We start from the raw sequence: 26,193 nt of genomic DNA, 5'->3' as shown, positions 1-26,193 counted from the left end.
GGGGCAGGCACTTCATTTTGTAGTGTTTCAGACTTTTATGACATGATGATTGATTTTGTAGAGGTGAAGTTGCTTAAGTCATTAGTTAAAAAGCCTGATAAAGCTGCACAAAGATATTAAGTTGTTATCAATCATCAGCCTCTCTTTGTTCTCCCCCAGCTTTACCCCACATTTCCCAGTGAGGCAGGAGACAGGCAGGAGGCTGCCTCACTTGGAGTCTGTCAGGGTTTTATGAGATCCTGGCTCTGCTGTCAGGATCTCTGCTGAAGCCAGGTCTGCAGCAGATGATGGATGGGGAGCAGCGTGCTCCAGCTGCCAGCTCCTGCTCCTGCTCCCCAGCTGCCAGCCCGAGCCTGCAGCAGCCAGCCTGGCCCTGCTGGAGCCCTCCTGTCCCCTGTCCCTGCCCTGTCCCCTTCCCTTGTGTGTATTTGAACAGACAGGTGTCTGCTGAGGAAGGTGGGACCTCCCCTGAAATGGAAAATGTAAACCCCCTCCCTATGAATTATCATAATTTTGAAATTAAGGGGCTCTCAGGCAAAGACAGGGGAGTAGGAATGACAGTTCTTGATAAGAAACGATGCCTCAGGTTTTAGTTCTTATATTTTTCAGATTCTGTGCTGCTTTTGTGTGTGGGTCTGGGTTTCATACAAGGGCATGGTGAGCTCTCTGCACAGAGCGGGGAGACAAAACAATTCCTGCTCTAGCTGGGGACCAAGGACAAATGATCCAAATCTCAGGCCCAAAGAGCACAAACACTGTGGGCTGAAGAGAGAAAAACAAGCAGGATGGGACTGCATGGGCTAAAGCTGGAATTGGACAATGAACTGCAATCTGCAAATGGAGCAGAACTGATCAAAGTGAGAGACCCCGTGAGTGGTTGTGCATTTTGGGACCATTTGAGGTTGTGCTGCCCAAGGTAAATCTGTTGAGACCTCTTAATAAATACCTACTTTATTCTTTATCTCCGTCTAGTTTCTCTTCCAAATCAGCCTTCAAATTAAAAAAAAATTAAAATGCAGTAGTACAAAACCACTGCCAGAGCCAGAGCATGCCCTGGCCCCCTGTGGGTCAGGGTGGTGGCACAGTCCCATCCCATGGGGGCTCAGCCCTCCTGCAGTGCCAGCTGTGCTTCTGCTGGAGCAGGGATCCTGCACAAGGGGGGAGTTTTCCTCTGCAGCTCCAGGGCTGCTGGAGATGGGCCTGCTCTTCCTCTGGGAATGCAGGGGGCAAAGGCTGCTGTGCTGTTCCAGGCTCAGATTGGATCCAGGTAGGAATGCTTGGCTCCTGCCCTGGGCGGAGCATCTCCCCATGGGATGCTGGAATTGGATCAGCCCTGCAGGGACACTCAGTGGCCATGAACAGCAGAGAACTGCCCAGCTCTGACAGATGGGGATAGAACACACCCCCCAGCCACATTTTGGATTTCCAGCCTAAGACACTTTGCCCTGTCCCCTTTCCCTGCCCTGTCCCCTGTCCCTGCCAACCTGCCATTGCAAACTGGAAGAGTTTCAGGGTATTCCTTTCCTTTTCTCCCTTTCTGTGTTCCGCTCCCTCCAGTGGGACTTAAGGTTCTTGGAAATCTCATCAGGGTCTGAATGGCAGCTCAAATCCTGTGGGGAATTCAGAGCTACCCAGTGCTCACACAGCTGGTTCTTGCCCTTGATTGTAGAAGATCTCCCATTTTTTTTTAAATTATGTATTTTCTCTGAATCACAGAGGTATTTTTCCTGATTTCTAGTACTTGATTTCCTCTGTCATTTCTACCACTAGTGTCCCAGGGTTGACCTTTTCATTCTGAATTCCCTTTTTACCATTGCCATTTACACTTGCAGACTAGAGGAAATCCTTCCATTACAAGCTTCATGTTGGATTGTGGTTGGGAGTATTGTTCAGGTTATCATCATAAGAACAGAAGTATGTTGTGTGGACAAGATTTTCCAGCCCAAATAAGTTTGTCTCCTGATGGTATGGCTAATGAAGGGATAGTGCAAGGTACAGGTGGATAACAGCTTATGGAAAATTATCATCAGCTCACAGAGTTGAGGACAGTAAAACTGTGCTTGATTCTCCTACATGTATTAAGATTCCTGATTTTCAGCCAGCCAACCAAAGCTGCTAAATGCTTCAGACACCTTACTCTGGCAATACTGCTGTAGTGGACTTAATTTAGAGTGTGGGGAATATAGATATATTTTTTTCTCTAGGTTTATTTTGTGATTTTTTCTTACTTTTCCTAATGTAAGAGCATTCTGAAAGTAAGGTCCTTTCTGTGCACAACACAACAGAATAGATATAGAAGCGTGTTGGAAGGACCTGTCATAATTTTTTCTTCAAGAGGCTTTTCCCTATATCAGCTCCACTGAATGGGTTCCTCAGTGGTACCCAGATACTGTACTAAAACCAAATTTAAATCTGTTTTGACTAAGTTCTGTTTTGACTAAGTTGGGGTGGTTATTTTTATTTTAAAGAATGATGTATCATGTCAGACCACAAGACTTCACCTAGCCCCCATATCCAAGAGCAGCTAGACTGAAATTCTGCAAAATAGCACCAGGATAGGGCAGGAATGTAATTATCATAGTGATGTTCCATCCTCAAGGACCTCCCTGAGTCAGAGGTGACACCTTCAGCTATTGCTTCCATTCATTTTTCCAGTTTCTTTCTGAACCTGTGTTCCTCTTAGCATTTACAGCCTTCTGTGAAGATTGCTTTCACAGCCTTAACTAAATCCTGAGTGAAGAAACTCATCCTTGGCCACTTTGGATTGGCCACGTGCCAGTTTCATGTGCTGCCCCTGTCCTGTCCCAGAAGGCACAGTGGACACCAGGTCTCCAGGAATCTGCTCTCTATCACAGCATTCCATAGCCCTTGTCCATGGGTCTGCTTAATCATTTCTATTTCAAGCTGAAGGTTCTTTCTGGTTCAGCTGCATCCTTTTTCACCTGGTAGCAAAACACAATCTTGTTCTGTCTCTACATCCATCATACTTATCAATCTCGTATTTGCTGTTCTGTTCTTAATTCTTGTCACTCTCCTTGCTTTTAGACAGTGAGGGAGCAGAGAGCTGGCATTTCTATCCAGCAGTCCCCTTAACTCCCAAAGCTGGATTCTGAAATGACCAATTTATAGCCCATCGCTGCCTGTGTTCAGTTAGGATTACACTCTGGGTGCCTGATTTAATATTTTCCTGCCTAGGTTTCATCTGCCTTTTTATTCCTCACAGGTGTAGCAAGGTCTTTCTTCAGCTCTTTGAAATGCTCTGTCTTTCCTGTCTTGGTACACTGGTACCTTTGAACTTGGTGTTTCCTAATTATATATTTCCATACTGGCTGGGAATGTGTTGCCTGGGAGAGACCCCAGCACAGCTCTGTGTGCAGTTTCCTTGTGCCTTTGTGTCCCTAAGAAAAGCAACCCTTTGTTACCTGTGTGTAAAGCAGTTATCCTTCCTCTTCTCCACCCACTGAAACCTCTTTTTCGAGACAGATTTTCTTCTGGATCTGCACTTTTTGCTCAGAAAACAAGAGTTGCCTAATGACAAGGGTGAGACTCTCAGAATTCATTGAATGGTTTGGCTTGGAAGAGACCTTAAAGATGATCTCATTCCACCCCTGACATGGGCAGGGACACCTCCCACTGTCCCAGGTTGTTCCAAGCCCTGTCCAACCTGGCTTTGGACACTCCCAGGGATCCAGGGGCAGCCACAGCTGCTCTGGGCACCCTGTGCCAGGGCCTCCCACCCTCACAGCAGAGAATTTCTTCCCTACCTACCTCTTTTCAGCTCCAGAATGAGTTATAAGATTATTTTCCGGGCATGGAGGCAGAGAAAGGATTAACTTTGTTGCTGAAATGCTGTTTTCAAGTAGGGAAGTTTTTAGTTTATCAAGCATGAAAGCAAGTCTAAAGAAGAGGTGAAAAATATCTGTTTCTCCTGCTGATGCTTTACAGGTTGCCTGTGCTTTATCTGCTGTTTGTACATCACATAAATCCATTTGCCAAATAAGTAGATTGGAGAATGCCAACTTGGATGAGAATACTCCACAAAATTTAATTTATACTTCCTAAGATGGATAATGTTCACTAAAGGTGCAGTAAAAAAGCAAATACGTAGAGCTAAAAGTGTCAAGATTTTCCCAAGCTTCTCAAGGAGTTTCTGATCCCCTTGATTTCACCTCCAGTACCCACACACATGCTGGCTGGTTGTGCAGAGCTGCTCAGAAATAAAGCTGATCAGTGGCTTATGGCTAAAAAATACTGCCAGTGTTCACTGTGGACAGAGCTGTTTTCCAAGCCATTTTACTTCTGATTTCAGCAAACATGACATTGATTCAGGGGGTAGTTTGGATAAACAGTTATTTAGAAATAGCCTCTTTGAATTATTTTCTCTTTGGAATTGGGAGTGTCTTACTAGTCAGGTGGTGGTGGTGGTACTCTGTTCTGATTGCATGATTTAAATTTCTAAAGGGAGGAAATGAACAACTGAGAATAATGACCATCAAGGTAATAATGGGGATTCTTGTTCTTACACAAACACCCTTTCAGCTCTGGAGAAAGGAGCTATTTCCCTAACATTTGTGGAAACAAAAAAAAAAAGGTTCCGTTGAACATTCATGAATAATAATAAGGCATGAATATTGTCTGTAACAGCTGTTGGGTGAGCACTGACATGTAAAGCAGCGTTTTGAGGAGTTCACTTCTTTGTTCAAGAGCATGAAGTTTTTTTTTTAAAATACAGCCACTGAAATAAAAAAGCTGTGGTGTCCAGCAGCAAAGACCAAAAGCTGGGGAGCGTTGCAGGGTTTGGTATTTCCTTCATTTCTGCACTGTCTGGGACACACCTGCACCCATGCATGGCTGATGTCTGCAGCACACAGAGCTCTGCATGGGCTCCTGGTGGGAAAACACCTTCACTCTGCTGTGCAAATGTGAAAAGGGTAATAAAGGACAATGGGAGACAAGGACCACGGAGCAAAGGTTATTTATTACAGGTGCATCCTGGCACTCAGCCAAGAGCACCCTGTTATCTTCGGGGATACCCCTTAATTACCTTTTAATTACATCAGCTTTTTGCATATTCATAGACCCTTATGCATAGGAAACTTTTCCCAAACTAGTTTACATGTTCCAAGAATTGTTTAGCCTTGCTCCTCCTCTGTTCCACCTTTTTAGAGCATGCAGATTCCTTGGTTGTGGTTTTAGTCCTTTTTTATCACCTCCAGTTTTTGGGCCTTGGTCCACTCTGCCTTCAGAGGGTAAGTGCTGATGGTTGGCAGATCTGTCCAGGTGTGCTCATCCTGTGTCCATTGGATGTTATCCCATCCCAGCAGGCATTTTAACACTTATATCAGCTGTTTAACTAAGCTTAATTAACAACAGGAATAAAAACTGTATTTTTATAACAAAGTTACTTTAACACCACACATATAAAATCCATTTTAATATTTGCCAAAAGCCAATATTGTAATATGCATCTGGAACTCTGTCAGGGAAGCTCTGACAGCAAGGAGGAAGCTTTGTAAAATGTTTGCAGTCTCAGAGAACTCACAGAACAGCAGAGACTGGCTCTGCTGTAGTGCTGGTAAAGCCACAGGGGCAGGAAATTCTTAAGCATTTCTGGATGGGGTGTGAGGAATGATACAAATCTGTGCATCATCAGTGGTCTTTTCCTTGTTGGATTTTGGTTTAGTTTCACAGGAGTGAGTAGCACAAGGGCAAACAAACAGGGCTTAGTGCGAGTTTCAATTAAGAGCACCTCATACATGGAAAGCTGTGGTGAGTAATCAGTTTGATTGCATTTCAGTGCCCAGCTACTCCCTTGAAATTCTGTTTCCTGGATGGCCAAGTGAGAGCCCAGAGGATGCTCAAGAGCCTCTTGGTCAGAGGAGGCAGCAGAACCTGCAGGTCCCCAGCTCTATTGTTCCACCTGGGCTCCATTCCTGGAGCACAGAGCTGATTTTGTGAAGTGGAGGGAAGCTGAGAACTTGCAGATGGTTTATTTTCTGTTGGACAAGGCACAAGTTTACCTCTTACAGCCACCACCTTACTTTCAGAGTGATGTGTGGAGAGGTAACTTCTCTTGCCAGAATATTTACTCAAAGGATTGGTACAAAACAAATAATTTGGGAGTACAAAGGCAGGCTGATTTCTCCCCTCCACCCCACCATTCATGACATGGTGCAGTTCAAGCTTGTTACCTCCCCATGTAATCTGCTCATTTTCCCTTGTCAGGGAGGCTCTCAGCACTGTATTTACAGCGAGAGGATTAGGCTGGCAGCTCTCCAGGAATGCTGGAAACTGCTCCATGAGCCCTGATTCGGCTGAGGTTGTCAGCACTGATTGATTTTCATGGTTGACAGCCTTTGAAATGCTTTCAGATTGGGATTTCTCACCAGGCCTGATGTGGGGGAGGTATTTTTATTATCAGTATCAATAGTAGAAATAGTATTATCTGGATATTTGTGCAAGTAGAGATTTGGGGCACAGGCTGGCATGAGCAGTTGGTGTCAAGCTTCATGTTGGCAAGGAATAATCTCATCAGGACTTGCACTGCAAACTGGATCTAGCTCGTTGTCTTTCCAAGGTAAATGAAAATTCACCATAAATTTTCATATTTTTACTATTTTTGCCATTAATAATAAACACTGGGATTTGGGCTCTCTGGGACAATCCACTGGGGTTTGTAACTTTTTAAATTGTATGTTTGGTGTGTCACAGGAAACTGAGGGACAAACAAAAACTCTCCAACAGCTTTTCAGTATTAGAGAATCGATTTATTCTGGCCAGGATGTTGTTCTGGCCAGGGTGTGCAACAGAAATCATTTCATGCACACACTGCCTGGGTTGTGCAGTGAAAATCATTCCATCACACCTGAATATTTACTAGATTTTTAACATATTTATACAGAGAAACCCCAAAGAAATTCTCAAGGTCATTGGTCTTAAATTACAACAAATTCTTAGTATTTGATCTCCTATTGGCTATTGATCCCTTCACCTTAGATGCTCATTTAGTCCTCATTCTTCAGTTCTCTTATCAGTCTTTTCTCAGACCAGGCAAACCAGGGGATGATGTTTGAGGTCTAGATTTTTCACATATTTTAACAGACAAACCCCAGAGTTCATTGGTCTTAAATTGCACAATTCTCAGTATTTGATCTCCTATTGGCTATTGATCCTTTCACTTTAGATGCTCATTTATTTATTTAGATTTATTTTGTTTCGATTTATTTACATTAATTTTATTTAGATTCATTCTTCAGTTCTCTTATCAGTGTGTTCTCAGACCAGGCAAACCAGGGGATGATGTTTGGGGTTGGTTGTTCATTAACATTTATTAATGGTCACTTACCTGCTGTGTTTCTTCTGTCTGCTCCCAACCTGTCGATGTTGGGGTCATCAGGCCTTGACTGGTGAAGCAGTCTTTTGGAAAGAAACTTCATTTCCGTTCCCCCTGGGCAAAGATGAACAAGCCCTTGACCAAAGTTAGTTAAAAACATTTTAGAAGTTGTATCATTTCCAGCAGAGGCAACAAAATTCCGTTGGTTTCAAAGGTGAAACCTGTGAGTGGTTTAGGTGTTGGAAGAGCAGTTTTTGAACTGCTTTAGCTGACGAAAGGATTTGCAGGCTAACAAAAACTGCAGGGTGGCTGTTGTTGGGAGGCACAGTGTGTTTGTGTGAGCATCACAGACTGGCCTGGGTTGGAAGGATCTGACAGACCAGCCACTGCCAACCTCCTGCCATGGGCTGGGACACCTTCCACCCATCTCCCATCACATCTTCAGCCACGCAGCTGCAGCTTTTTCATTTGCCTGGTTTTGCTCAGCTGTCAGAGCAGGCAGGTGTTGGTCACTGTCAGGTCACTCTGGGTGTCCCTTCGTGTGACACCTGTCTGTCCAGCTCCTTTCTCAGTTCCTTGCAGCAGTCCCAGCTCAGGAGCACTCAGACAAACCTTGTAGAGACTGCAGAAAATACACAGCTCTGCTGAGTCCTCCAAACCTGCACCTCAACCCTGTAGTTTCCCCTGCTATGAAAAATAAAAGCCAAAACTCACTGAAGGCAGCACAGGAATATCATGGATGTTTATTGTCAGTTTTGTGCTCTGAAGACAACATACCCTAATGCTTTGAAATTAGCTTTGTTACTGTTAAGGATAGAAAAATAAATAAAGGCACCTACATAAACAAAACCCAAGCAAAAGGATGTCTGTTAATAGCATTGCTCTGAAAAACACTCTCATCTTTGTGGGAAATACATTGCTCATGAAAATAGGAAATCACAGTGGCTGGTGAGAGGAAATTTCAGAGTTGGATCAGTCTGCTCATCTTTGTTTGAAGGGATACCCCTATAGCCAGAGAAAAAGGTCTTTTTAAGTTCAGGCCTGAAATATGCTACTGTTCATGTAATATTTCTTTTTTACTACAGTAAAAACACTAAGGAAAAATAATTCCAGCTGACCATTGTAGTTTAGGGCTATAGTCCTGGAGGATTTACATGTAATGTGTGCCCTGTATCACCCCCTGAGGCACACTAGTGGTAAACCTATGACCTTACTTCAATAGATGTTTCCCAGAGAGCCCAAAAATCCCTTCTGTAAATATGTGGCAATACATCCCAAAGACCAGCAGCCCCTTCCTCCAATCTTTTACTGCTCTCTGGGTACTGAACTTGGCAGCAACATCCTACCCATGGCTCTCAGAAGTGGTGAAAAACCTTGAACAGGGCAAGGCAGGCAAAGCCCTTGGCAGCTGCTGACTCCTTTTCATCCAAGGAGATGAGCTGTGGCCTGGAATTTCTTCCTTTTTCCCAGGCTGTCAGGAAGCATATTTAGTAATAATTTGGCTACATTTATGCAGCCAGTATTTCTGTTGACATCACTGTGCTTTTACAGATTTCTTACATGTAGAGAATCAGATTTTGGCTGCAGGTAGTTCTTTAATTTATATACTAATCAGTTATAGTTATAATATTATAATTATATTATAATACATAATTATAGTAATTCTAGTAATATGATGTATTATATATATTACATCATAATATATAATCTATATTATAGAATATTGTCTATAATACAATAGAATCTATTTTATAATTACACTAATATATATTATAATAATTATACTATTAGTTGGAATATAACTAATAAATATCAAGTCCATCTTCCTCTACCTGATGGTTTTGAGTGGCAACCCAGTGGTGAAGCAAGGTGCTGTCATCATCAGTGCCTGCCTGTCAGGGACAAGTAGAAGCTACTATCTCAAGGCTGTGTATTTCTTTAAAAAAGAAAAGTGCTTGTCTGTAGTGTGGCATATGGTTAGAATCTGGCCACTTCCTCCAAATATCTGTGATAACAGATGCTCAGGCAAATGAGCTGGGCCAGGTTCTGCTCTTGCACACTGAGGAACTTCCCTGTACCAGGTAAAAAAAAAGTGGTAAAAATATTGTTTTGACAAATTATGGTCATGTCTGTGAAGGTGTCATTCATTTACTGACTCGTGATTTTATGGGTAGTTTATTTCTTGAGAAGATTTCAGAGAAGATGCCTGTCACTTCTCTGAACTGGATTTTTCTTCTTTGTGGAAGTAGTACTGCTGAAATAGTCAAATCCCTCCTCTGCCCTAGTATTCTGAGACAGTAAATTAATTTTTACTCTTTGTGTCTTTTATTAATTGAAATAAATGCTTCCTTCAAAAAAACCTTTCTAGCACATAATTTTTGTAATAACTGCACCCACAAAAATCCCTTTTATCCTGCCTGTGCAGTAGATAACAGAGAGGGTGTGGGTGTGGTAAACTCTTCTTAATCTCAGTTTAATTTCACATACTTTCCCCTGAACTGTGTGCTTGTGCATGAAAAGGCAGAGCCTGCTCTGCTTTGTGGCTGTAGAAGCACAGAACCATGAGGCAGGAAAAGATTGCTGAGATCATCCAGCCCAGCCATTGACCAAGCACTGCCAAGGCCACCTCTCAGCCATGTCCCCAGGTGCCACATCCACAGAGCTTTTAAATGCTCCAGGGAAGGTGACTCCACCACTGCCCTTTTGGGTGGCAGAGCCACTGCTGGCACAGCCCTTTTGGGGAGGGATTTTGTACTGTATTGTTGACAGCATTTGTTTGTATAGGTTGCAGGACTTCACTAAAATCAATTTTGTCTTTCTCATTGGTCTTTTCTAGATGTCTTGTATTTTTAGATGAGAAGATGCCATCAGTAATCATCTAGAGGACTGACTTAGCCAGGGGAGCACTTTCAGTTTTCATTGCTTCAGTTTTAGTTGTGTTCACCCTGTCTGTGCAAACTGAGCCCATCACGTTGTCCAGATTTTGTTTCTGGAAGGCTGATCCATCCCAGCATAGCTCAGGGGTCACAGGTCCTTGTGGGCATTTCAGTGCTTGGCTGTACTCCTGTGGTTTTGGGACATCAGATCTTGGGCCATTTTGTTTAGCCAGCTTTTTTCCTGGCTAATTTTAGCTCTTTTCCTGGAGCTCCCTGTTTAATATTTCAGTTGGGAGGCTTTCTATGTTGGCTGGTTGAAAGTAAAGATGTGCTCCTGTATTCCCCCTCACCTCCAGATCCTCAAAGCCAGGCAGAGTGCTGTTGAACCCCATGGGAGTTACTTATCCAGGAGAACACAGGGGTTGAGCCCAGCATCAGTTCTGTGCTGTGGAAAGATAATTTGAGGGGTTTTGCTCTTCTGTTTGTGCTTTTCATTGCTTACTTGAGGACAGTATCTTCTCATTTGTAGTTCTGTGTTATTTTAATGGCCTAATACCAGTGACTTCATGAACCTTTCATTGAAATGTAGATAAATTTTCTCTTCTTGTGTTTATTAATCTGCCATACAACTAATATTTTTTAAAGTAAAATACTGTGGGTTTAAGCCCAAAGAATATGTATGACTTGTGGCTGTAAAATAGATTCAGATGGTGATATACACATTTATCTACTGTCTAAAATCTGTCATACAGTTTGTTTGTTAAGATTATCACAAAAATACTCTGTATTCACCAGTTTTAAGTATCAGGAACAGGAAGCAAGAAACAAAAGAGAATTTTATCTTCAGACTCCACCTAAACTCCCTCATAAATACAGAAGGGTCAAGGTCAGTTGGACCAACATGAAAAAAATGCTTGAAATCTAAGGCTTCAAATGAAAACCAAATGAAATTCAGTTTGTCTGCTTTGTCCTTGTGTGAAAGGCTAATAAAGCATATGTGTGCATTTCTGATTCCTCCAAAGAACAGTTTTGGCAGCAGTTATGCCTATCAAGAACCATTTGTATTTCCCTGCTGGCTCAAGGCATATAAAGGGCAATGGAGAGAAATAAGCTCCTGCATTGATTTTCACTGTCAGACCCCTTTGTGTTTCAGGGGCAGAGCCAGATCTTTTGCAGGAGAGTTTTGTCCCACAGGTGTATCTGCCCCAGTCAGGGAACACATCCTGAGCTGGGGGTGGTAGAGGGGAGTTTGTCCCTGGAACCAGATCTGCTGCCTGCTGGCCTTCTGCAGGTCTCCATCCTGGAATACCTTTTATTAATTTAACCAGCTCTACCTTCTGCAGAGAATCCTCTCTGATATATTCACACTTCACAGGCTGCCACAGAGCTCAAATGGTTCTTCAGGAGAGGAGTATCTACCCCACAGTGGACTGAGATTTGGCTATTTTATTCAACAATCAAAAGATTATTTCACCTGCATGGCCAGGCATGTTGCAGAAGAATTTCTTTGTGCAGGTTGTTGGATCTCCAGTTAGTCACACAAAGGATTTAATTTTTGGTTTGAGGAACCTGGAAGATGACACTGCTCTGGTTTTGAGGGAAAGAACACCCAGAGCTGAATGTGATGCAGTCTGGTCCTAAATGAGCAGAACAACCACAAAGAGTCAACAGCCAGGGTTTATGCAGAGTAACTCTTGCCAGAGAAATCCTATGGTTTTACTGCCAATTTAAAAATTAGTGGCTGAGAGGAATGCAGTTTCAAGGCAAATATAGATGTACAAGAAGGAGAGTGATTTATTGAGCTAGAACAGGAAATGAAGGAAGATGTAAGCTTGAGAGGATGGGAGGAGGAAGGAAGTGAAACAGTCTGACAGTGAAATGGATTGATTCCTTAATAGTTCTCCCATTGGATGCATAAAGCCCAACTGATACAGATAATACTGTACTGTAGGGACAGGTTTGTAATGGGAGAGACACAATATAAACTCATTTAGCTTGTTTAGCATGTAACCTTGTTTTTTGCACAGGCTTGGGAGTATTTTTCCCAAAAATGTTTTGCTGGTTAACTGTTCAGCTGCGAAAGCCCAGTTACTGATCAGTAACTCCGAGCTGTTTTCTTTTTTTTTTATCATAGCCAGTTCAATCTGCCCTGCCAAAACAAGCACCCACTTAACTTGATGGGGTGGCAATTTTCACACATTACATTTGCATTACTCTGTCTGTCCAGCTGCAGAAGAGCATGAACAACTCAGGATGGTTACCCAGAGCAGTAGGCACATTTTGAATGCAGGATGATGCTCTGGTCATGGCCATGTATCACTCCTGATTGAATCTTAGAAGGAATTGCTTACAGAGTGAAAAAACCAGCAGCTGCCTGGCCTAGCTTTGAACTTAAAAGTCCAAACCTTACATTCCCAACAGATTTTAGCCAGGTGCACTGCTGAGCTGCCTCGGGGTACTCTCTGTTACAACATGAAAATAGAGCTGCAAGGGCTGTGCTGAGAAGAGCATCTTTATTTCTTTCATGCCAGGGCGTGCCCTTTGAGAGGAGCACTTGCATTATTGGATACACAGGATGGATGTTGTATATTTTAAAAGTCTGGGAGAAACTTGCTAATATGTCCTTTTCTTTTGAAAAAGCAGCTCTTCAGTTTCTAAGTAAATAGGTATGCTAAAATATACTGCTTCACTGCTCTGCTGCTTTGTGGGGTCATTTTACTTCATTTTTTTCAAAAATTGAAACTTTTCAAAATCATAAGCTTTGTTACATTAGCTGTTTTTTACTTATTTTTCCCTGGGTAACTTATGTCAGCTATAACAGTAAGTTAATAATCAAATGCAAGTTTGAGATTTATATTAAAACCCTGACATATTTCGTGAGGTAATGAACTTAACATAAATTGACATACTTTTCTTAGGGTAAAGATCCATTTTCTATATGAGGGAGAGGACAAAGAAGATGATCAGAAGCAGAGTATATTAAAGCCACACTTGGATTTAGTTTAAAAAACCCCAAAATTTCATCTTTTAGAGCTGTACAAGAGCTTTCAGCTACTGTCTTGGTTGGAAGACCTAGCACAGACGAGTTCTGTTTTGGTTTGGTTTTTTACATCACCCATTTCCTAAGTTCTAAGTAGTTAAATGTTACCTCTTTTTTGAAAATTAGATGAACTGGTGTTTGTGAGGAGGATGGAGCATATTCTCCATTCCTGCTCTTTGGTCAGGGCACAATAAAGAGCCACATGCAGACTTGGTCACTCAGCTGCTAAGCTAATGTTGCAGTGAATTTTTTTTTTACAACTGAGGGGCAGACAGATGACTTATTAGATTAGTCAGCATTCACTCAAATGCCTTTTTTTAGGCAACTGGAAGACAATATATTGAAATAGCAGCAGTGATGAAAGTCTAGGGGTATAATAGTTTCACAGACAGGTGATACCTTTTGTTGCCCTGACTGATCTGCATGGGAAAGCAGGACAAGCTTTTGATGACAGTTACTTAATCAGCTGAAATATCAAAGCACATTCTCTTATCTGTACATTGTGGAGATCATGTTTTCTAAGATTGTCTTGATGATTCAGTAGTTCTTTTAAGACTCATGTTTAAATCAGCCAGTGGGAATGAAGAATTACCTTTCCTGCTACAGAAAGGTGAGTGTTAAGAGCAGACTCACCAAATCTGCTTGGGAGATGTCTGCAAGGTTTCTTTGGTGTGTGTTTTTTGAGCATTCCCAGAGGAACCAGTTGAAATTCAGCCACTCTTCATATGCTGGGCACTGCAGCAAGGTGCTCATTTTAAGTTGATGAATGGATTCAATGAGAGCAAAGTAATTCTGGGATCATGAACAGGGGAAAGAAATTGCTCACTCCAGGAAGAGCTCTCCTGCCTGCTCTTGGATGTTTGGCCTTTCTTTTAATGGCAAGCTGCAGCAGTCAGCTGCCAAATGCATTTTCCTGGTGTGGCAAGAGGATGTATAGTGTATTCTCATCTCAGAAATTCAGTCAGGCTGTATTTCTGTGTTATTACAAGAGCTCCCTGCTGCTAGATCTATGGCAAAGAAGAGGCACTGTCCATGCAGGAATGTTTAGCACTTGATAAAATGATGGCACAATTAGCAGCAACTTGTAATGTGTCTTTTCTTGTTTTCAAATTTAGCTGCTCCTAGGAGCAAACACTGAATGTTTAAGATCTCTGAAACATATATATATATATATAAAAGCATACAATATTTAAGCAGTCCTATATTTCACTGCATGCATTCATTTTTCTTTTAGTTCTTGTATTTGAAGGGCATAGAAACACTGGAGCCCATAAAGTGCTGTTTAAGCTAAGAAATTGAGTTGACTTACTGTCACTGAGATGAAAACTACAACAGGAAATTTTTTATTAGCTCAGAGCATGACAGTCTAACTTTGCTCAAATCCCAAAGCTCCTTATCCTTCCCACCAATATTTGAAAGGAACAACAGCCACTTGGAACAGGTCTGTCTCAAATCTCTTGTACACCTTCTGTTTGTTAATGTTTATGGGTTTGTACCTGTTTTCCCATCTTAAAACCTGTTTCCCTGGTGCATAAACACCTGTACAAACAGCAAAGTGGATAGGCTGTAAAAAACAGAACCTGCTCAATGCACAATACCCAGAATTAACAGGGGTGTCATGAGCCAGCTTCTGTGTAAGCTCCTTTTACAGTCTCTGACTGGTGCTGCAGTGGGGCTTTGCTGGTTCTCAGCTAGATCTCTGCATTTTTACTTTATTTAATGAGTAGGGGAAGAATATATTAGTTTTTCCCTTATCTTTCATTCACAATAATCCAAGGGAGCTGGAGTGACTTTTTAATAAATGAAAAGACCACAATTCTATCCAAATTAACATGTGCTTTCATCTACATGCTGTTTCACCAGATGGTTGCATTGTTGTGGCCCCTCTTTGTCCTTTCTCCTCAATGTTATTTTACATCCTCCCCCTCCAAACAAAAAGTAGGATCTGTGTCCATCCCTGCTTGCTTGCCTGTAGTAGAGACAGAAAGGCAGGAGAAAGGCTTGCCATGAAACCAAACTGTGAAAAACAGAGGCTGGAGGGAACTGCTGAGCTGTTCCCAGTCTGTGGGAACAGTGATGGTCAAGGTAAGGTCCATGTCAAACAAAACCTAAAATGCTCTAGTGAGCACTTTTCATCTCATTCACACAGAAGTCACTTTGGCCTGGTGAAGTGAAATGAAAAAGAAGCACCAAAGGGTTTTTCTCAAGACCTTTCTCTCATGATTCTGGCAGATGAGGCTTTGGAGGGGACTTTAAATAAAGTCTTTGGCTTTGAGGCTGGGCTGTAACAGGAGCTCTTGCAGCACCTGTGCACATCAGCCAGCTCTGAAACAGGGGCTCAGAGGGGATGTCAACAAAAACATCAGAAAAATATCAATAACTCTCAGCTAGACAGAGCTGCATTTCCTAAACCCAGCCAGCATATGCAAAATGGATTGCATCAGATAAAAATCCTTAAGTTAGGATGCCTGAGCCAGACTTACCAGAAGCTGATGGAGTGTGATTTCCTGGACAGAATCCATCTTCTCCAGCCTGGTGTCAGAGTAGTTCCTCTTCTTCCTCAGTTCATTTAAATCTTGTACGTGGCAACTTTTGCTGTCTCCTTCAAAGTGGGCTCTTTCAGTTAAATTTCCTCATTTAATTCCTGGTGTGCAGGTCAGGAAGCTTTCTGCAAAATAACATTTGTTTCTTAGTCTTTCAGTGTGGAAAAGGAGTTTCATAAAGCTTGGAAGAATGAGGCTTGTAAAAGAATCATTAAAAACAGGTATATCAAACATTCTCTGTGTTTCCTATCAGCACTAATCATGCCTAAAGACTTTTCTAATATTGTCACAGCAAGCAGAACTGATAGAATTGGATTTCTATCATACAAGTGGTAGGAAATTAGTTGAGTGCAGGGTGAGAGAACCAAAATCAGGTTTTGTAGTCACCTTTGTGGCCAGGTGCAGCATTGTTCTGTCTGTGGAGTGCCTGCTCCAGTGCACTGAGCTGAGCTCCATCCAGGTGAACTGGAGAACTTTGTCCTGCTTTTCCTGGTGAGAGGTGTAGTCCTCAGAACCAGAATGATGCCTCACAGAATGGGCTTCAGGTGTCCAGCAAGTTTCCAAGTCAGTCATCTCAGGTAAATGTCTAAAACTTGAGTAAAACAATTCTGGACTCTCTTCTCTCCCTCTCTGTGAGAAATGCTCTTTTATATATTTGTTTTGGTTTGCTCATGCAGGGAATGGAATTAAATACTTTGTTTTCTTTTCCGTAAAAAAAATAAATGTAGAAATAAGAAAGCATTTAAAGGGCACAGTTCTGATGTAAACAACACTTTTAGATTAGGAAACTGCCCCAGATTCATTTCAGTTTCCCAAAAGTAGACCTACCATATGAAAAACTCCCCTATTTGCCTTCCCTTTGCCCTTCTGTTTGGTTATTATTTTCCCAATTGTTCCCTGCTTTCCTGGAATAAGAGTAATAATTTTGATGTCAGCAACAATTACATTATTTCCCTTTTTTAATACTGTGAATGACCCTATCTATCACATTCACAGTTTCCACAAAAAAAGAATATGGAATTGGAACCAGTTTGCGTTATAGAGTGGGGAGGGAGATTTTCCCTTGGGCAACTCCTATGCTTTTTCTAAATTAAATTTAATCCTATCCAATTAATTAAGGACAGTTTCTCTTAAACATGATCTGATCCAGCTGCTTAATGGAAAGGCAAGTTAGTTTTGTTAGACTAAAGGAAAGCAAACTATTCTTTCCTGGCCCTGTGCCATGAAATGAACACCGGTACTGGCCTGGGTTGCAGGACATGAAAAGGGGGACACTGGAGCTTTTGTACTACAGTGCTGAGAAATAAAATTTGTGAGATTTTGTAGATTTTAGATGCTTAGGACACGGAACAAGGTAGGCTAACCTGTCAGATATTGCCAAATGTTGCCATTTGTAGGTAGGTACAGCAGGGACATCACCAGTGCAGAGGTGGGTGCTCAGCAGTCTCAGTGAAAGAAGGATCTCCACATCACAACATTTATCATGGCACTTGGGACAGACAGATGTTCTCAAGCATTAAATAAGTTTGGGTTTCAGGATTGCTTTGGGAAGTAGTGGTGGCTCACTTTGGAAACCCTGGTTTGGGGCACTGCAGTTCACTTTTGGTGTTTCTGTGCTATGGCATTCTCTTCCTCCTCACTTTCTATTCCTGCTTCCTTACAAGGGCTGGGGAAAAGGTTTATCCCCTCACCTTACTTACAGGGTAAGGAGCAAAGCAGGAGGAGGACAGCTATCAGACTGTTCTATGAAATCATCCTTTAATCTCATGGCTATTAGCCCTTGAGGTTTAAAAGGAAGTTTTATCTGATAGACTTGAGGCAGGATTTTACATGTGATTCATCCATGCCTCTGGAGCACCCTCCTGCCCAGACCTGCCAGAAAGGCAGCACTGTTATCAGATGTATCTGAAGCCTCCTTGTGCTCCCCCATGGCTGGACAAAGTGTTGTCATCCTGAGCTGTAAGTGATTCCCCCAGTGCTGTTTTTAACTGAGTTTCCAAGCGAGCAAGATTTAAGTCAGTGTGCTGTATTCCTGTTGAATCCCTGACCAAAAATATCTGGAGCAGAGGAATCTGGCAAATTCCAGCCAAAGAGGAGTAGTCATTTAAAGAGAGGAAGATCTACAATGTTTAATGAAAGCAGGCAACTGTGTTAAAACAGGGCCAAAAATCTTACTAGGGTAATTGTTGCCATATAATAAAAAATCAACACCACATTTACTTATATAAATAAATATAGAAAATTTATATTTAACAATATAAATTTTATATTATTTAGAAATTTACAGTTTCCAACAGGAGGAGCAACTTATGATGGATGCAACTTATGGTCAATGAAATAATGCAAGGAAGTTTAAGTGTGTCAATTATTTTATCAATAAAAATTAACTGCAGTCTTTCTGCAGCCTTACCATTGGACTTAATGGAAGTCACACAAGAAAAATAGTCCTAGACCATCATGGCTTGCACTGTTATTTACTTCACTATTCTCCTTTTTGCTCAGCATTTCTCCCCTGCTTTAAAATATAGGAAGATTGCTATGGGCTTTCTCATGGATTTATTTGGGATTTTTTACAACTATTCTCAGTTTAAGAAGCAATATCTGAATTAGCTGTCTCATTAAAATCATTGCTGATGATTTTAAAATAGGGGTGGGATGCTTGCTGGAGAGGAGAGAAAGGAAGACACTGGCATCTGCTGCCTGTTAAGTCCATTAATTGAAAAGAAAATACTGCTGGTGCCAGAATGTAGAGCCCTGCTTCTAATTAAGCCTAGGGAAGCAATGGGCTGGTTTTAATTGAGAACAGCATCTCCCCTAATGGTGCCAGCAGCTAAAGCACACAAATGGATTCCAAGCATGCAGCACATGCAAGGCAGTGGTGACTCTTTATTTGTAGGGTCAGTCCTTGTGCCACACTTGGAAACCTTCAGCACAGCACAGGACCTGGAGGAATAATTGGGTGCCAGTTAGGAGCAGAGTCATGGAGACTTTCCTAGATCTGGGAAAGGCTGTTTACAGTGGAAATTAGCAGTAGCCTTTAGCAGTGTCCTTTCAGAAACAGCCAAGGGAGCAAGAATTTCCTGGTGGCTTTGGTGGCAGGGGCAGGAGCTGCCATGCCTGGCTTTGCTCGTGGCAGTGTGGCTCCAGTTAATGTGCTCTTCATACTTGAAATGTTTTGTGCCTGGATCACCCACAGGCCCAGGCATCCACTGCCTGCACCCCATTTCAGCCCCTGCTCTATTAGGTATTTCTAATAGCATCACAGTACAGAAAAACATAATAAAAGTCTTCATTCTGAAATGGTCAGCCGTTAGGGGTTCTGTGCTGAAAAATGTCCTAAATTACTTTTAACCTGCTTTCTGAAGGGAATGAGGTGTGTATGATTGTATCATCTAATTTCATGCTTGTCACTCCTGTTGTAAAAGCTTTTGAATTCACTAGGCAATTTCAGCTGGGAAGTTCAGTGAAAATAGGTGGCCAGGCAAAGCAGAGAGACACACACAAATTAATTCCCTGCTTGAGGGGAGGTTTAGGGGTAAGCTCAGCTGCATTATTAGACATTAATGAACCCACATGGGACACATGCCTCTGCTTCTAGAGAAGCTCTGAGTAGAGCTCCCACTTTTGTTAGACATGGGATAATCAAACCCCAAGCCTTGGGAAATCAGCCTGTGTAAGTTCCACTGCTCACTTGCTTTCTTTGATAAATAAATTTTGCCTGATCAGCTCTGGAAAATCTCTTTTTTTTTCTCCAGACCAGGAGGCACATCCTTTCCCCAGCCATCTCTTTCCATGGAAAAACTGCAGCAGGCTTATCTCCCTTTTCAAAGCATCTTTTTGATCCAAATTCACTGCCCTCAAGCCCTGATGCCTGTGTCCCTTGCAGTGAATGTATTAGATGTATGTTGTGCCCTTTTCTTCAGGACCTGGCTCTTTATCTCCAACTGCAGACAAACCCAAGGCTCATGGCTCCAGAAACAGCTGCCTCTGTCCATTTTGTCAGCTAAAACGTTCCTCCATCACATCAAACTGCAGACATTTAACAGAGGCAAGGTTGGGGACACAGAAATATCTCAGGTCCATCTGTTGCCTCATGGATGCTGGGTTAGTTAATATATTGAGTAACACACAGAAATGTGAGCTACTTCTGGAGCTACAGATCTGATGAGAATGTTTTCCTTGAGTGATGGGTGGCACTCTGTGAAGGGAACACCACTGGCCTCCCAGTCCTGCCTGGCACAAATGTTCTCTCAGGGTGCCAGCTGCTCACACCTGAGTGCCTGAAACCAGTCTTAGGAAACAAGTCCCAGCCAACACCAAAGTACCTTTCAGAAGAAGGGGTTCTGGATAGGACTTGCATCACTGTACTTTCAAAAGTGCAGCCTGGAAGGGGGCTGAATAATTTTTACTTGATCTGGAAGGAAGAAAAAAGTCCAAAGAGACCTTACTATCAGTCTGGGACTTCTGTCTGTCTGTTAAGCTCATTTTGCTTTGGCGTTAGTCCAGATCATGTAGTATCCTGGCTCATCTGGTGCAAGCTATAATGACCTGATTGTGTTTTTAAGCTGCTGCTGTGAGCCTAATTGTGGATTTAAACATGGCTTATGTTTTCATGATAGTGGCCACTAAGTCCTGTGTGCACATTGTAAGCCTTTTGTCACTGAACCTGCTGGATTTTTCTCCTGATTTAACTGCTCAGTTGTATTGCTTCTTACACCTTTTTCCTGTAGAATTCCAGCCTGTGATTTGTTTTGAGGTGTGTATTTTCACTTTTATATCTGCCATAGAGCAAGCTTCTTCATTCTGTTCATGCACAGATGGCAGCAAAATAGTCAGTGACCAGTAAATTGGCCAAGAAATATGATTAAGGGTGGGGGAATCAATATTATTTACAAATGGCTTGCATGTTGCAAAAAGTTACAGTCCAAAAAATTAAAGGGTTTTTCTTTCTATGTGTATGGGTGAAAGGTCTGAGACACAGAAAATGAAATTGGTTTGGTATAGCAAATTCTACATTAATTTGGTCATTGACCTCTCTATGATGAGCTGGGGTTTTTCAGCCTGGAGAAGAGAAAGTTCCAGGGAGACCTCAGAGCCCCTTCCAGTGCCTAAAGAAGTTCCAAAAGAGCTGGAGAGAGACTTTGGGCAGAGGTCTGGAGTGACAGGACAAGCAGGAATGGCTTTAAACTTATAGAGGACAGGCTTACATTGGGTATTAGCAAGAAATTCTACCCTATGGGAGTGGTGAGCCCCTGGCACAGGGTGTCCAGAGAAGCTGTGGCTGTTCCTGAATCCCTGGAAGTGTCCAAGGCCAGGCTGGACAGGGCTTGGAGCAACCTGGGATAGTGGAAGGTGTCTCTGCCCATGGCAGGGGATGGAATAAGATCATCTTTAATTCTCTTCCAACCCAAACCATTTGATGATTCTTTGATTTAAAATACTTTGTGTAGCTCAAAGTTTAAATGTTGAGTTCAGGCTGCGCTCTGCAGATGAGGGATACTCCCCACAGCCAAGTCCTAGGATGCCTCAGGGTTTCTGAATTTCTCAAGGTCCAGGCTGCAATGTTCTCTTACCCTTTGACATCTCCAGCAATGTCTCTTGAGATTTTGTGGTTTCTGTGGTTGTGCTGTTGCAATTTGTGCTTGGGCAATGACCTCTAAGCACAGTTTCAGTTTCTGAAGTAATGTCTTTGACCTTCCAGGCAGAACAGTAGATTGAACTTTATAAACTGACCTGTGTTCATGACTCAGTCATTCTTAACTCCTCTGGGACCACCACCTGGGAGGCTGGAACACAGTCTGGGGCCTGCTGACCTGTGGCACTCTTTGTAAAGCCAGTCAGGAGGCAGACTGTCTGGCATTCCAAAAGCCTCATTTGTGTGTGCCAGAGGATACAGCTCCCACAGCTGAACCCTTGCAGAGCCTGAGCTGTGCGCTGGCCCTGCCTCATGTTTGATTTGCCCTTCACAGAATGGCAGTCACCTGGCGTGTGACACTTGATGGGTTAGACACTGAGCTGAGGTCAGGACATTTTGGGGGTTCTGCCCCTGGCCTGCTTTTGAGCCTTTGGGCAGCCGCTGTCGCTCAGTTTCCCATTCATCCTTTGTCTCAGACATTTCCAATTGCCTCTCCCCCTGTCAGTGTGTCCTACCTGCCTGCAGCAAGCCCTGTTGGGAGCCTGGCTGCTGCTGTCACACGCAGTGACAGCCTGGAACTGATGAATGTCTTTTGTTCCTCTAGACTGAGGTTTGGCCCCGTCCCGCGTGCCTGAGGGCCCCTAGCACTGTTCCTGGCACATGTTGGGACTTTCCTGGGTGGAAGAACAGCCTGGTGGTTTGAAAAGTCATTCTTGAATAAAAATGCCCAAATAAGTTATTTTCACTGATGTGGAGAACAGGAATATTCTTAGCGAAGTGGTTTGGAATTTCTAATGGAACTGTCTTGACATTGAAAAATAAAATTAGGAGGAAATCACAAGAAGCCGAGTAATTGGTTAAACAGTTAAACAATTAAAAATTAAATTCATACCTCCAGTAATACTGACTTTTCATTTTCATTGTTGTTCCCTAAACACACAGTCTTCACAGGGAGAAAACAAGTGCGGCCAGCAGTTGGTAGAGAAACTTTTCCTTAGTGATGTTTCCTTAAAGTGAACGAAATTTGAAACTGGGTGAACAATTGGGCAGCACTGAGGGGAATGTCTTTAGTTCTTTCCAGGTTACCTGTCAGGCTTGTTTCTAATTGCTGCTTTCTCCCCCTGTTTCTGTCCTGCCAACTTCTCTTGGTCTTTTGGGGGCCCTCGCCTTGGCTGTGGGATGCCTGAGGGTAGCAGAGTGCTTTGGGGAGCTTTTGGCTCTGCTGAAATAGTTTCAAAAGGTGCTGTTTCAAAACATGGCCTGAATTCAGTTTGGGTTGTGATTTGGGTCTGAAAAACAAGCATGGGTAGCAGCTTTTCATTTGTGGTATGTTAGACTGGACAACATCATCCCTTTCAATTGCTTCCTGTTATGAAAAACAAGGATCACTCTTTAGAAATTTTTAAATAAAAGTTTAATAAAGGATGAAAGGGATAAAATCCAGCACTGGGGTGCTTGGCTATATGCCAAAAGCAGACCCCTAACTTAAAACCATGTTCTTTGTATACTGTTACATTACAGGGAGTACATGCATATTCATAAGAGTTTATACATAATTTCTTTGAGTTTAGGTGTTCTTTTGCTTGGTTTTAACTTTTGACTTGTCTTCATGTCATCATGTAGATTAAACCAATATATTTTATTTCTTCTTGTGGTTCCATCCTGTTGTTTTTACACTCCCTTATAACAAGGAGTCATTGGGTTTTGTCATTACTGTCTTGTCACTCAGATAAGTCTACAAATGCGAGGAACCACGTCATTATCTCACACCATTCTCTGAGTTAGTTACATAAAAGCATTTTAACATCACACAGTCTCCATTTTAATATTATGCTATGACCTAAGATATATTTACCAAATTACTATTTACTATTTATATAAGCTATACAGTGCACACATAAACTGACAGATTATATTATACTAAAAATCAGATTAAAAGGAATAACAATTTTACTATATCAGGATCTTTGTGATCAATAATAACTTGCAAAACACAAGCTAATACATAAATGCAAAAGCCAATAAATGTATTTGTTATTTATAACACTATGTATTCCTGGCTGATTCAAGCAGTGCTCTCTCTCAGGACAGGCCATGATGCTGAATTGAAAATCTGCTACCCTGAATTGCTGAATGTTATAGATCCATTTTATAATATTGGTTTTCAGAAATATTAAAATGGATTTCATATGTGTGGTGTTAAAGTAACTTTGTTATAAAAATAGTTTTTATTTCTGTTGTTAATAAAGCTTAGTGAAATAGCTGATAGAAGTATGCTTGTGTTAAAATGCCTGCTGGGGTGGGATAACATCCAATGAACACAGGGTGAGGGCACTGCTACAGATCTGCCAACCATCAGCACTCACTGTCTGAAGACAGTGTGGACCAAGGCCCAAAATTGGAGGAGATAAAAATGGGCTAAAACCACAACCAAGCATGCTCTGAAAAGGTGGAACCAAGGAGAATCCATGCTAAACATTTCTTGGAATATGTAAACTAGTGTGGGGAAAAGCTTACTATGCATAATTGTTTATGAATATGTAACAGGCTGATGTGATAGAAATGGGATATAAAGGGTGTTTCCAAAACAGCTGGAGTGCCAAGATGTACCCGGCCATAATCTTTGCTCTACAGTCTTTGTCTCCCATTGTCCTTTATTAAACTTCCTAAATTTTCACAGGAGGGTGAGCGTGTTTTTCACACTGTGTATTGCAGGGAGAGTGGGGCACAGCTTCCTCATCTGTTCTCCTTTTCCTCCTGTTGCCCAGGACTGAGCCACCCCTGTGCTCCTCCTTGCCCTCCCCAGCGAGCACACCTGAGCCCTTGGATGTTAGCCCATGAACAGAAAGCCAAATCTCCCAGGCCTCCACTGGCCTTTTTAATGGAGCCCTCTGAAAGCAAAAGCTTTATTTTGGGGGCTCTGCTAGACAATGGGCTCTCTGGATTCTCCTCCAGGGGACAAGCTTGTCAATCAAATTGTCACAGACAATAATTACCCCCTGCTTTATTTGCTCTGTCTGTCTTCAGAGCAGTCAATTAGAGCTATTGATACAGACAAGCCATTCTCACCAAGTTAGTTTTCAGGCTAATTAAAAGGAAGCTGTCAGTGCCTTTCCCTGTAAGCCTGGGGCTCCTGATGGCTTCTCTTTGTGTGCAGGGCAGGAGCTGAAGCTCAGCCTCCCTCCTGCACACAGAGGCTTCCTGAAGGTGCAGCCTTTCATCACAGCCCTGGCCTCGCTTCTGGGGAGAGGGCGGGATGGAGGGAGGGAAAGGAGGGATTCCTGGAAAAGACAGTCCTGTCTGCCTGGTTTTGTTCAGGGTTTTTCAGCTTCGTCATGTGGGAAGAGAAGAAATGCACTGAACTTGAGAATCCTTGAAAGAGCTCTGGTGGTAAATGAGTGTTAATTCTCTCTGAGCATAGAGACCTTTAAACAGAGGAGTAAGGGCCCTCTTCAGGGATGAAAAACAGTGCTTCTTCCTGCAAAGTGTTCTGTTCTGCCTTTTTTTTTTTCTTAAAATAACTAGAACACACAAAATGACATGCCACAAATCTCATCATCTTCAGCATACTGCTGATCTGAAGTGTATTCAGGAAAGTAAATACTTTGACCAAGATTTCATTGTGCTGTAAGAAGCTGCCACACTCCACGATTTAAGCTCGTTTCAACAAATTGTGTCCTCAGCCATAAAATAAGCTCTCTGTCCCAACCCTGAAGGGGGATTCTGCCATGAATTTACACCTTCTGAGATCCAGTGTATGTGATCTGGATTGTGGGCAGACAGTGGGAAAGATCTTCAGGCCTCTGTTCTTTCAGCACCAAGCTGTCTGTGTTATATAAACCTCATTTTCTGAATTAATTGTATCTTTTTTTTTTCTCTTCCATATTTTCACTGTTGTTGGATCTTCTGTTCTTCTTCTCTTCATTTATGAATTGAAAAATACAGGTAAGTGTAAAATATTTTTTATAAAAAAGATGAGTATCTCTTTCTTCTTTGCCTTTCTTCCCCCATTGTATGTTCTATTATAAGTGACTTTTGTGTAGTGTGTTGCACAGAGGAGAAATAGTCATGCTATGACCCCCAATGCTCTATAAATACTTGTCCCAAAAAATGAGCCATTTCACAAAAAGAAAAGAATTTCCCAACCCAAGTTTCCCATTTAACCCAGAAACAGAATGAAGTGAGGCAACACAGGTCTCTTGCCAGTGAAATTGCTAACCTCCCACTTTGTGCCAGTGTTGCAATGAAAAGCACTGGAATTCAGAGCTCTGTATGTGGAAACTCTTTGCTTTCCCTCAGCAAGGCAGATCTTCCCAGGAAGTCACAAAATCATTTCAAATCATTCAAAATGGGAGTGGGATTTTAAATGGAAGTAAACCTAGCAATACATTTAATCAGTATAGCTTTGAGCTCACAAACTCTGTGCCCACTCCCACAAAGTGTTTGCTGAGCAGTTTGCTGTAATATGTTAAGTCTGTTGAAGCACAAAACCTGTCCCAAAGCCTTTCCCCCAGCCCTCCTCTAATTATCAACTACATAACGGGGAATAAGAAATATGTAATTTCTGGAATCTTGAAAACTTTCTGCCATCTGTGAAGGTGTGTGGAGAGATAAAAGGGTTTGTGAGATGTGAAAAAGGAGTTTTTAGAGAAGTGTCTGAAGCCTGGACTGTTGCCCCTGAGGTCAGTGGCACAGGACAGCTCAAACTTCTCCCACCATCTGTGTGCCCTGAGATCCTCATGGAGTTTTGGAACTTGCTCTGGAAC

The 26,193-nt window shown here is 42.3% G+C and overlaps 1 protein-coding gene and 1 long non-coding RNA gene across 2 annotated transcripts in view; one reads left to right on the top strand and one right to left on the bottom strand.

Moving 5' to 3' along the window:
- The window catches only part of HS6ST1 (heparan sulfate 6-O-sulfotransferase 1), a 188,211-nt gene that overhangs the window by 71,285 nt on the left and 90,733 nt on the right, over positions 1-26,193 (top strand). The gene's annotated exons all lie outside the window — the stretch shown is intronic.
- Positions 6,811-16,351, bottom strand: LOC120511193. The gene is made up of 3 exons (XR_005629683.1): positions 16,180-16,351; positions 15,733-15,917; positions 6,811-7,447 (listed from the first exon to the last, which is right to left on the bottom strand). It is a non-coding gene; the product is annotated as an uncharacterized LOC120511193 (long non-coding RNA).

This window comes from Passer montanus, unplaced genomic scaffold (genome assembly GCF_014805655.1).
Source record: "Passer montanus isolate IOZ18808 unplaced genomic scaffold, ASM1480565v1 scaffold63, whole genome shotgun sequence".
Lineage (NCBI taxonomy): Eukaryota > Metazoa > Chordata > Aves > Passeriformes > Passeridae > Passer > Passer montanus.
This window is presented reverse-complemented; position numbering and strand designations above follow the sequence as displayed.